The sequence below is a fragment of the Triticum aestivum genome, unplaced genomic scaffold (genome assembly GCF_018294505.1).
Source record: "Triticum aestivum cultivar Chinese Spring unplaced genomic scaffold, IWGSC CS RefSeq v2.1 scaffold79095, whole genome shotgun sequence".
Lineage (NCBI taxonomy): Eukaryota > Viridiplantae > Streptophyta > Magnoliopsida > Poales > Poaceae > Triticum > Triticum aestivum.
The window spans coordinates 1-9,652 of NW_025229113.1; the positions used below are offsets into that span (position 1 = coordinate 1).

The following is a 9,652-nucleotide window of genomic DNA, read 5'->3' on the forward strand; positions in this document are numbered from 1 at the left end:
TAATTATAAAAGGAATGCAACACGAGGACTTCCCAGGAGGTCACCCATCCTAGTACTACTCTCGCCCAAGCACGCTTAACTTCGGAGTTCTGATGGGATCCGGTGCTTTAGTGCTGGTATGATCGCATCCGACATGTTTCCCCGTCTTCGTCCCTTATGCTTGCCACTCCCAGGTCCGCTCCAAAGACGATTCTACATTCTCACTACCATTACAACCGTTCCCTAACAATGGATAATGTCCTATACTACTTACTCTCCCGCTCAATCACGGAGACGAGTTTTCCACGGTTTCCACCCCTCCCTCCATACCGCAGCAACACGAGTTTTTTCCACCCCTTTCAGAACGCGCTCTTCGCGCCACAAAGCCGCCCCAAGACGCGCGAGCAATGAGCATCGAGCTTAAACATATCGCAAACGTCAAACATAATATAATGGGATTAATATATATCGCGCACGTGCGACATGTTTGTCACAAGGCGCAAAAAATAATTATAAAAGGAATGCAACACGAGGACTTCCCAGGAGGTCACCCATCCAAGTACTACTCTCGCCCAAGCACGCTTAACTTCGGAGTTCTGATGGGATCCGGTGCTTTAGTGCTGGTATGATCGCATCCGACATGTTTCCCCGTCTTTGTCCCTTATGCTTGCCACTCCCAGGTCCGCTCGAAAGACGATTCTACATTCTCACTACCATTACAACCGTTCCCTAACAATGGATAATGTCCTATACTACTTACTCTCCCGCTCAATCACGGAGACGAGTTTTCCACGGTTTCCACCCCTCCCTCCATACCGCAGCAACACGAGTTTTTTCCACCCCTTTCAGAACGCGCTCTTCGCGCCACAAAGCCGCCCCAAGACGCGCGAGCAATGAGCATCGAGCTTAAACATATCGCAAACGTCAAACATAATATAACGGGATTAATATATATCGCGCACGTGCGACATGTTTGTCACAAGGCGCAAAAAATAATTATAAAAGGAATGCAACACGAGGACTTCCCAGGAGGTCAACCATCCAAGTACTACTCTCGCCCAAGCACGCTTAACTTCGGAGTTCTGATGGGATCCGGTGCTTTAGTGCTGGTATGATCGCATCCGACATGTTTCCCCGTCTTTGTCCCTTATGCTTGCCACTCCCAGGTCCGCTCCAAAGACGATTCTACATTCTCACTACCATTACAACCGTTCCCTAACAATGGATAATGTCCTATACTACTTACTCTCCCGCTCAATCACGGAGACGAGTTTTCCACGGTTTCCACCCCTCCCTCCATACCGCAGCAACACGAGTTTTTTCCACCCCTTTCAGAACGCGCTCTTCGCGCCACAAAGCCGCCCCAAGACGCGCGAGCAATGAGCATCGAGCTTAAACATATCGCAAACGTCAAACATAATATAACGGGATTAATATATATCGCGCACGTGCGACATGTTTGTCACAAGGCGCAAAAAATAATTATAAAAGGAATGCAACACGAGGACTTCCCAGGAGGTCACCCATCCTAGTACTACTCTCGCCCAAGCACGCTTAACTTCAGAGTTCTGATGGGATCCGGTGCTTTAGTGCTGGTATGATCGCATCCGACATGTTTCCCCGTCTTCGTCCCTTATGCTTGCCACTCCCAGGTCCGCTCCAAAGACGATTCTACACTCTCACTACCATTACAACCGTTCCCTAACAATGGATAATGTCCTATACTACTTACTCTCCCGCTCAATCACGGAGACGAGTTTTCCACGGTTTCCACCCCTCCCTCCATACCGCAGCAACATGAGTTTTTTCCACCCCTTTCAGAACGCGCTCTTCGCGCCACAAAGCCGCCCCAAGACGCGCGAGCAATGAGCATCGAGCTTAAACATATCGCAAACGTCAAACATAATATAACAGGATTAATATATATCGCGCACGTGCGACATGTTTGTCACAAGGCGCAAAAAATAATTATAAAAGGAATGCAACACGACGACTTTCTAGGAGGTCACCCATCCTAGTACTACTCTCGCCCAAGCACGCTTAACTTCGGAGTTCTGATGGGATCCGGTGCTTTAGTGCTGGTATGATCGCATCAGGCATGTTTCCCCGTCTTCTTCCCTTATGCTTGCCACTCCCAGGTCCGCTCCAAAGACGATTCTACACTCTCACTACCATTACAACCGTTCCCTAACAATGGATAATGTCCTATACTACTTACTCTCCCGCTCAATCACGGAGACGAGTTTTCCACGGTTTCCACCCCTCCCTCCATACCGCAGCAACACGAGTTTTTTCCACCCCTTTCAGAACGCGCTCTTCGCGCCACAAAGCCGCCCCAAGACGCGCGAGCAATGAGCATCGAGCTTAAACATATCGCAAACGTCAAACATAATATAACGGGATTAATATATATCGCGCACGTGCGACATGTTTGTCACAAGGCGCAAAAAATAATTATAAAAGGAATGCAACACGAGGACTTCCCAGGAGGTCACCCATCCTAGTACTACTCTCGCCCAAGCACGCTTAACTTCGGAGTTCTAATGGGATCCGGTGCTTTAGTGCTGGTATGATCGCATCCGACATGTTTCCCCGTCTTCGTCCCTTATGCTTGCCACTTCCAGGTCCGCTCCAAAGACGATTCTACACTCTCACTACCATTACAACCGTTCCCTAACAATGGATAATGTCCTATACTACTTACTCTCCCGCTTAATCACGGAGACGAGTTTTCCACGGTTTTCACCCCTCCCTCCATACCGCAGCAACACGAGTTTTTTCCACCCCTTTCAGAACGCGCTCTTCGCGCCACAAAGCCGCCCCAAGACGCGCGAGCAATGAGCATCGAACTTAAACATATCGCAAACGTCAAACATAATATAACGGGATTAATATATATCGCGCACGTGCGACATGTTTGTCACAAGGCGCAAAAAATAATTATAAAAGGAATGCAACACGAGGACTTCCCAGGAGGTCACCCATCCTAGTACTACTCTCGCCCAAGCACGCTTAACTTCGGAGTTCTGATGGGATCCGGTGCTTTAGTGCTGGTATGATCGCATCCGACATGTTTCCCCGTCTTCGTCCCTTATGCTTGCCACTCCCAGGTCCGCTCCAAAGACGATTCTACATTCTCACTACCATTACAACCGTTCCCTAACAATGGATAATGTCCTATACTACTTACTCTCCCGCTCAATCACGGAGACGAGTTTTCCACGGTTTCCACCCCTCCCTCCATACCGCAGCAACACGAGTTTTTTCCACCCCTTTCAGAACGCGCTCTTCGCGCCACAAAGCCGCCTCAAGACGCGCGAGCAATGAGCATCGAGGTTAAACATATCGCAAACGTCAAACATAATATAACGGGATTAATATATATCGCGCACGTGCGACATGTTTGTCACAAGGCGCAAAAAATAATTATAAAAGGAATGCAACACGAGGACTTCCCAGGAGGTCACCCATCCTAGTACTACTCTCGCCCAAGCACGCTTAACTTCGGAGTTCTGAAGGGATCCGGTGCTTTAGTGCTGGTATGATCGCATCCGACATGTTTCCCCGTCTTCGTCCCTTATGCTTGCCACTCCCAGGTCCGCTCCAAAGACGATTCTACATTCTCACTACCATTACAACCGTTCCCTAACAATGGATAATGTCCTATACTACTTACTCTCCCGCTCAATCACGGAGACGAGTTTTCCACGGTTTTCACCCCTCCCTCCATACCGCAGCAACACGAGTTTTTTCCACCCCTTTCAGAATGCGCTCTTCGCGCCACAAAGCCGCCCCAAGACACGCGAGCAATGAGCATCGAGCTTAAACATATCGCAAACGTCAAACATAATATAACGGGATTAATATATATCGCGCACGTGCGACATGTTTGTCACAAGGCGCAAAAAATAATTATAAAAGGAATGCAACACGAGGACTTCCCAGGAGGTCACCCATCCTAGTACTACTCTCGCCCAAGCACGCTTAACTTCGGAGTTCTGATGGGATCCGGTGCTTTAGTGCTAGTATGATCGCATCCGACATGTTTCCCCGTCTTCGTCCCTTATGCTTGCCACTCCCAGGTCCGCTCCAAAGACGATTCTACATTCTCACTACCATTACAACCGTTCCCTAACAATGGATAATGTCCTATACTACTTACTCTCCCGCTCAATCACGGAGACGAGTTTTCCACGGTTTCCACCCCTCCCTCCATACCGCAGCAACACGAGTTTTTTCCACCCCTTTCAGAACGCGCTCTTCGCGCCACAAAGCCGCCCCAAGACGCGCGAGCAATGAACATCGAGCTTAAACATATCGCAAACGTCAAACATAATATAACGGGATTAATATATATCGCGCACGTGCGACATGTTTGTCACAAGGCGCAAAAAATAATTATAAAAGGAATGCAACACGAGGACTTCCCAGGAGGTCACCCATCCTAGTACTACTCTCGCCCAAGCACGCTTAACTTCGAAGTTCTGATGGGATCCGGTGCTTTAGTGCTGGTATGATCGCATCCGACATGTTTCCCCGTCTTCGTCCCTTATGCTTGCCACTCCCAGGTCCGCTCCAAAGACGATTCTACATTCTCACTACCATTACAACCGTTCCCTAACAATGGATAATGTCCTATACTACTTACTCTCCCGCTCAATCACGGAGACGAGTTTTCCACGGTTTCCACCCCTCCCTCCATACCGCAGCAACATGAGTTTTTTCCACCCCTTTCAGAACGCGCTCTTCGCGCCACAAAGCCGCCCCAAGACGCGCGAGCAATGAGCATCGAGTTTAAACATATCGCAAACGTCAAACATAATATAACGGGATTAATATATATCGCGCACGTGCGACATGTTTGTCACAAGGCGCAAAAAATAATTATAAAAGGAATGCAACACGAGGACTTCCCAGGAGGTCACCCATCCTAGTACTACTCTCGCCCAAGCACGCTTAACTTCGGAGTTCTGATGGGATCCGGTGCTTTAGTGCTGGTATGATCGCATCCGACATGTTTCCCCGTCTTCGTCCCTTATGCATGCCACTCCCAGGTCCGCTCCAAAGACGATTCTACATTCTCACTACCATTACAACCGTTCCCTAACAATGGATAATGTCCTATACTACTTACTCTCCCGCTCAATCACGGAGACGAGTTTTCCACGGTTTCCACCCCTCCCTCCATACCGCAGCAACACGAGTTTTTTCCACCCCTTTCAGAACGCGCTCTTCGCGCCACAAAGCCGCCCCAAGACGCGCGAGCAATGAGCATCGAGCTTAAACATATCGCAAACGTCAAACATAATATAACGGGATTAATATATATCGCGCACGTGAGACATGTTTGTCACAAGGCGCAAAAAATAATTATAAAAGGAATGCAACACGAGGACTTCCCAGGAGGTCACCCATCCTAGTACTACTCTCGCCCAAGCACGCTTAACTTCGAAGTTCTGATGGGATCCGGTGCTTTAGTGCTGGTATGATCGCATCCGACATGTTTCCCCGTCTTCGTCCCTTATGCTTGCCACTCCCAGGTCCGCTCCAAAGACGATTCTACATTCTCACTACCATTACAACCGTTCCCTAACAATGGATAATGTCCTATACTACTTACTCTCCCGCTCAATCACGGAGACGAGTTTTCCACGGTTTCCACCCCTCCATACCGCAGCAACACGAGTTTTTTCCACCCCTTTCAGAACGCGCTCTTCGCGCCACAAAGCCGCCCCAAGACGCGCGAGCAATGAGCATCGAGCTTAAACATATCGCAAACGTCAAACATAATATAACGGGATTAATATATATCGCGCACGTGCGACATGTTTGTCACAAGGCGCAAAAAATAATTATAAAAGGAATGCAACACGAGGACTTCCCAGGAGGTCACCCATCCTAGTACTACTCTCGCCCAAGCACGCTTAACTTCGGAGTTCTGATGGGATCCGGTGCTTTAGTGCTGGTATGATCGCATCCGACATGTTTCCCCGTCTTCGTCCCTTATGCTTGCCACTCCCAGGTCCGCTCCAAAGACGATTCTGCATTCTCACTACCATTACAACCGTTCCCTAACAATGGATAATGTCCTATACTACTTACTCTCCCGCTCAATCACGGAGACGAGTTTTCCACGGTTTCCACCCCTCCCTCCATACCGCAGCAACACGAGTTTTTTCCACCCCTTTCAGAACACGCTCTTCGCGCCAAAAAGGCGCCCCAAGACGCGCGAGCAATGAGCATCGAGCTTAAACATATCGCAAACGTCAAACATAATATAACGGGATTAATATATATCGCGCACGTGCGACATGTTTGTCACAAGGCGCAAAAAATAATTATAAAAGGAATGCAACACGAGGACTTCCCAGGAGGTCACCCATCCTAGTACTACTCTCGCCCAAGCACGCTTAACTTCGGAGTTCTGATGGGATCCGGTGCTTTAGTGCTGGTATGATCGCAAACCGACATGTTTCCCCGTCTTCGTCCCTTATGCTTGCCACTCCCAGGTCCGCTCCAAAGACGATTCTACATTCTCACTACCATTACAACCGTTCCCTAACAAAGGATAATGTCCTATACTACTTACTCTCCCGCTCAATCACGGAGACGAGTTTTCCACGGTTTCCACCCCTCCCTCCATACCGCAGCAACACGAGTTTTTTCCACCCCTTTCAGAACGCGCTCTTCGCGCCACAAAGCCGCCCCAAGACGCGCGAGCAATGAGCATCGAGCTTAAACATATCGCAAACTTCAAACATAATATAACGAGATTAATATATATCGCGCACGTGCGACATGTTTGTCACAAGGCGCAAAAAATAATTATAAAAGGAATGCAACACGAGGACTTCCCAGGAGGTCACCCATCCTAGTACTACTCTCGCCCAAGCACGCTTAACTTCGGAGTTCTAATGGGATCCGGTGCTTTAGTGCTGGTATGATCGCATCCGACATGTTTCCCCGTCTTCGTCCCTTATGCTTGCCACTCCCAGGTCCGCTCCAAAGACGATTCTACATTCTCACTACCATTACAACCGTTCCCTAACAATGGATAATGTCCTTTACTACTTACTCTCCCGCTCAATCACGGAGACGAGTTTTCCACGGTTTCCACCCCTCCCTCCATACCGCAGCAACACGAGTTTTTTCCACCCCTTTCAGAACGCGCTCTTCGCGCCACAAAGCCGCCCCAAGACGCGCGAGCAATGAGCATCGAGCTTAAACATATCGCAAACGTCAAACATAATATAACGGGATTAATATATATCGCGCACGTGCGACATGTTTGTCACAAGGCGCAAAAAATAATTATAAAAGGAATGCAACACGAGGACTTCCCAGGAGTTCACCCATCCTAGTACTACTCTCGCCCAAGCACGCTTAACTTCGGAGTTCTGATGGGATCCGGTGCTTTAGTGCTGGTATGATCGCATCCGACATGTTTCCCCGTCTTCGTCCCTTATGCTTGCCACTCCCAGGTCCGCTCCAAAGACGATTCTACATTCTCACTACCATTACAACCGTTCCCTAACAATGGATAATGTCCTATACTACTTACTCTCCCGCTCAATCACGGAGACGAGTTTTCCACGGTTTCCAACCCTCCCTCCATACCGCAGCAACACGAGTTTTTTCCACCCCTTTCAGAACGCGCTCTTCGCGCCACAAAGCCGCCCCAAGACGCGCGAGCAATGAGCATCGAGCTTAAACATATCGCAAACGTCAAACATAATATAACGGGATTAATATATATCGCGCACGTGCGACATGTTTGTCACAAGGCGCAAAAAATAATTATAAAAGGAATGCAACACGAGGACTTCCCAGGAGGTCACCCATCCTAGTACTACTCTCGCACAAGCACGCTTAACTTCGGAGTTCTGATGGGATCCGGTGCTTTAGTGCTGGTATGATCGCATCCGACATGTTTCCCCGTCTTCGTCCCTTATGCTTGCCACTCCCAGGTCCGCTCCAAAGACGATTCTACATTCTCACTACCATTACAACCGTTCCCTAACAATGGATAATGTCCTATACTACTTACTCTCCCGCTCAATCACGGAGACGAGTTTTCCACGGTTTCCACCCCTCCCTCCATACCGCAGCAACACGAGTTTTTTCCACCCCTTTCAGAACGCGCTCTTCGCGCCACAAAGCCGCCCCAAGACGCGCGAGCAATGAGCATCGAGCTTAAACATATCGCAAACGTCAAACATAATATAACGGGATTAATATATATCGCGCACGTGCGACATGTTTGTCACAAGGCGCAAAAAATAATTATAAAAGGAATGCAACACGAGGACTTCCCAGGAGGTCACCCATCCTAGTACTACTCTCGCCCAAGCACGCTTAACTTCAGAGTTCTGATGGGATCCGGTGCTTTAGTGCTGGTATGATCGCATCCGACATGTTTCCCCGTCTTCGTCCCTTATGCTTGCCACTCCCAGGTCCGCTCCAAAGACGATTCTACATTCTCACTACCATTACAACCGATCCCTAACAATGGATAATGTCCTATACTACTTACTCTCCCGCTCAATCACGGAGACGAGTTTTCCACGGTTTCCACCCCTCCCTCCATACCGCAGCAACACGAGTTTTTTCCACCCCTTTCAGAACGCGCTCTTCGCGCCACAAAGCCGCCCCAAGACGCGCGAGCAATGAGCATCGAGCTTAAACATATCGCAAACGTCAAACATAATATAACGGGATTAATATATATCGCGCACGTGCGACATGTTTGTCACAAGGCGCAAAAAATAATTATAACAGGAATGCAACACGAGGACTTCCCAGGAGGTCACCCATCCTAGTACTACTCTCGCCCAAGCACGCTTAACTTCGGAGTTTTGATGGGATCCGGTGCTTTAGTGCTCGTATGATCGCATCCGATATGTTTCCCCGTCTTCGTCCCTTATGCTTGCCACTCCCAGGTCCGCTCCAAAGACGATTCTACATTCTCACTACCATTACAACCGTTCCCTAACAATGGATAATGTCCTATACTACTTACTCTCCCGCTCAATCACGGAGACGAGTTTTCCACGGTTTCCACCCCTCCCTCCATACCGCAGTAACACGAGTTTTTTCCACCCCTTTCAGAACGCGCTCTTCGCGCCACAAAGCCGCCCCAAGACGCGCGAGCAATGAGCATCGAGCTTAAACATATCGCAAACGTCAAACATAATATAACGGGATTAATATATATCGCAAAAAATAATTATAAAAGGAATGCAACACGAGGACTTCCCAGGAGGTCACCCATCCTAGTACTACTCTCGCCCAAGCACGCTTAACTTCGGAGTTCTGATGGGATCCGGTGCTTTAGTGCTGGTATGATCGCATCCGACATGTCTCCCCGTCTTCGTCCCTTATGCTTGCCACTCCCAGGTCCGCTCCAAAGACGATTCTACATTCTCACTACCATTACAACCGTTCCCTAACAATGGATAATGTCCTATACTACTTACTCTCCCGCTCAATCACGGAGACGAGTTTTCCACGGTTTCCACCCCTCCCTCCATACCGCAGCAACACGAGTTTTTTCCACCCCTTCCAGAACGCGCTCTTCGCGCCACAAAGCCGCCCCAAGACGCGCGAGCAATGAGCATCGAGCTTAAACATATCGCAAACGTCAAACATAATATAACGGGATTAATATATATCG

General features: G+C 48.8%; 20 non-coding genes across 20 annotated transcripts; all 20 read right to left on the reverse strand.

The window, feature by feature from the left end:
• Positions 1-11: 11 nt before the first annotated feature.
• Positions 12-130, reverse strand: LOC123174781 (5S ribosomal RNA). Its single transcript, XR_006487342.1, has one exon. It is a non-coding gene; the product is annotated as a 5S ribosomal RNA (ribosomal RNA).
• A 367-nt stretch (positions 131-497) lies between these two features.
• LOC123174812 (5S ribosomal RNA) lies at positions 498-616 on the reverse strand. Its single transcript, XR_006487371.1, has one exon. It is a non-coding gene; the product is annotated as a 5S ribosomal RNA (ribosomal RNA).
• Positions 617-983: 367 nt separating this feature from the next.
• Positions 984-1,102, reverse strand: LOC123174831 (5S ribosomal RNA). Its single transcript, XR_006487389.1, has one exon. It is a non-coding gene; the product is annotated as a 5S ribosomal RNA (ribosomal RNA).
• Positions 1,103-1,469: 367 nt separating this feature from the next.
• Positions 1,470-1,588, reverse strand: LOC123174820 (5S ribosomal RNA). The gene has a single exon (XR_006487379.1). It is a non-coding gene; the product is annotated as a 5S ribosomal RNA (ribosomal RNA).
• A 367-nt stretch (positions 1,589-1,955) lies between these two features.
• LOC123174789 (5S ribosomal RNA) lies at positions 1,956-2,074 on the reverse strand. Its single transcript, XR_006487350.1, has one exon. It is a non-coding gene; the product is annotated as a 5S ribosomal RNA (ribosomal RNA).
• Positions 2,075-2,441: 367 nt separating this feature from the next.
• On the reverse strand, positions 2,442-2,560 carry LOC123174815 (5S ribosomal RNA). Its single transcript, XR_006487374.1, has one exon. It is a non-coding gene; the product is annotated as a 5S ribosomal RNA (ribosomal RNA).
• Positions 2,561-2,927: 367 nt separating this feature from the next.
• Positions 2,928-3,046, reverse strand: LOC123174802 (5S ribosomal RNA). Its single transcript, XR_006487362.1, has one exon. It is a non-coding gene; the product is annotated as a 5S ribosomal RNA (ribosomal RNA).
• A 367-nt stretch (positions 3,047-3,413) lies between these two features.
• Positions 3,414-3,532, reverse strand: LOC123174822 (5S ribosomal RNA). The gene has a single exon (XR_006487381.1). It is a non-coding gene; the product is annotated as a 5S ribosomal RNA (ribosomal RNA).
• A 367-nt stretch (positions 3,533-3,899) lies between these two features.
• Positions 3,900-4,018, reverse strand: LOC123174819 (5S ribosomal RNA). The gene has a single exon (XR_006487378.1). It is a non-coding gene; the product is annotated as a 5S ribosomal RNA (ribosomal RNA).
• Positions 4,019-4,385: 367 nt separating this feature from the next.
• On the reverse strand, positions 4,386-4,504 carry LOC123174828 (5S ribosomal RNA). The gene has a single exon (XR_006487386.1). It is a non-coding gene; the product is annotated as a 5S ribosomal RNA (ribosomal RNA).
• A 367-nt stretch (positions 4,505-4,871) lies between these two features.
• LOC123174814 (5S ribosomal RNA) lies at positions 4,872-4,990 on the reverse strand. The gene has a single exon (XR_006487373.1). It is a non-coding gene; the product is annotated as a 5S ribosomal RNA (ribosomal RNA).
• A 367-nt stretch (positions 4,991-5,357) lies between these two features.
• Positions 5,358-5,476, reverse strand: LOC123174829 (5S ribosomal RNA). Its single transcript, XR_006487387.1, has one exon. It is a non-coding gene; the product is annotated as a 5S ribosomal RNA (ribosomal RNA).
• Positions 5,477-5,839: 363 nt separating this feature from the next.
• Positions 5,840-5,958, reverse strand: LOC123174825 (5S ribosomal RNA). The gene has a single exon (XR_006487384.1). It is a non-coding gene; the product is annotated as a 5S ribosomal RNA (ribosomal RNA).
• A 367-nt stretch (positions 5,959-6,325) lies between these two features.
• On the reverse strand, positions 6,326-6,444 carry LOC123174832 (5S ribosomal RNA). Its single transcript, XR_006487390.1, has one exon. It is a non-coding gene; the product is annotated as a 5S ribosomal RNA (ribosomal RNA).
• A 368-nt stretch (positions 6,445-6,812) lies between these two features.
• LOC123174816 (5S ribosomal RNA) lies at positions 6,813-6,931 on the reverse strand. Its single transcript, XR_006487375.1, has one exon. It is a non-coding gene; the product is annotated as a 5S ribosomal RNA (ribosomal RNA).
• A 367-nt stretch (positions 6,932-7,298) lies between these two features.
• Positions 7,299-7,417, reverse strand: LOC123174843 (5S ribosomal RNA). Its single transcript, XR_006487400.1, has one exon. It is a non-coding gene; the product is annotated as a 5S ribosomal RNA (ribosomal RNA).
• Positions 7,418-7,784: 367 nt separating this feature from the next.
• On the reverse strand, positions 7,785-7,903 carry LOC123174839 (5S ribosomal RNA). The gene has a single exon (XR_006487397.1). It is a non-coding gene; the product is annotated as a 5S ribosomal RNA (ribosomal RNA).
• A 367-nt stretch (positions 7,904-8,270) lies between these two features.
• Positions 8,271-8,389, reverse strand: LOC123174821 (5S ribosomal RNA). Its single transcript, XR_006487380.1, has one exon. It is a non-coding gene; the product is annotated as a 5S ribosomal RNA (ribosomal RNA).
• A 367-nt stretch (positions 8,390-8,756) lies between these two features.
• LOC123174786 (5S ribosomal RNA) lies at positions 8,757-8,875 on the reverse strand. Its single transcript, XR_006487347.1, has one exon. It is a non-coding gene; the product is annotated as a 5S ribosomal RNA (ribosomal RNA).
• Positions 8,876-9,213: 338 nt separating this feature from the next.
• On the reverse strand, positions 9,214-9,332 carry LOC123174837 (5S ribosomal RNA). The gene has a single exon (XR_006487395.1). It is a non-coding gene; the product is annotated as a 5S ribosomal RNA (ribosomal RNA).
• Between the last annotated feature and the right edge of the window lie 320 nt (positions 9,333-9,652).